General features: G+C 36.5%; 1 pseudogene; it reads left to right on the top strand.

Annotated features, from left to right (window-relative positions):
• Positions 1 to 492, top strand: LOC101147120 (large ribosomal subunit protein uL23-like; annotated as a pseudogene).
• Positions 493 to 970: the final 478 nt, after the last annotated feature.

Here is a 970-nt window from a genome sequence, read left to right as displayed (position 1 = left end):
ATGGCGCTGAAAGCGAAGAAGGAAGTTCCTTCGGCTTTAGTTCTTCCTAAAGCCGAAGCCAAAGTGAAGGCTTTAAAGGCCAAGAAGGCAGTGTTGAAAGGTGTCCATAGCCACAAAAAAAAAAAAAAAAAAAGAAAGAAAAAAAGAGAAGATCCGCATGTCACCCACCTTCCGGCAGCCCAAGATACTGTGACTCCAGAGGCAGCCCAAATATCCTTGGAAGAGCGCCCCCAGGTGAAACAAGCTTGACCACTATGCTATCATCAAGTTTCTGCTGACCGCTGAGTCTGCCATGAAGAAGATAGAAGACAACAACACACTTGTGTTCATTGTGGATGTTAAAGCCAACAAGCACCGGATCAAACAGGCTATGAAGAAGCTCTATGACATTGATGTGGCCAAGGTCAACACCCTGATTTGAAGAAGGCATATGTTCAACTGGCTCCTGATATCAATGCTTTGGATGTTGCCAACAAAATTGGGATAATCTAAAATGAGTCTAGCTTGCTAGTTCTAAGTATATATATATATATATACTTTTCACCATAAAAAAAGCATTATAAATATTCCTTTTCATGGGCACTTGGATTAAAAAGATTTTCTGTACTAAATAATATTGAGAGTCAAATGGGCTATAAAATTTTATCTATTAAAAATAAATCTTGAATTCAAAATGAAAGAACTGCAAGGAACTTTCTAAAATATAGTATAGTTATCCTTTCGTATCTTCGGGGAATTGGTTCCAGGACATCCCTGCCAATATCAAAATCCATGGATGCTCAAGTCCCTGATATAAAATGTTGTACTTTATGCATATAACCTACACAGTCCTTCTATATACTTTAAATCATCTCTAGATTACTTATAATACCTAACACAATATAAATGCTATATAAATAGTTGTCATACTGTATTGTTTAGAAAATAATGACATGAAAGTCTATGTGACCATCCATTTTTTTTCCCAAAC

Source organism: Gorilla gorilla, chromosome 5, assembly GCF_029281585.2.
Source record: "Gorilla gorilla gorilla isolate KB3781 chromosome 5, NHGRI_mGorGor1-v2.1_pri, whole genome shotgun sequence".
Classification (NCBI taxonomy): Eukaryota; Metazoa; Chordata; class Mammalia; order Primates; family Hominidae; genus Gorilla; species Gorilla gorilla.
This window is presented reverse-complemented; position numbering and strand designations above follow the sequence as displayed.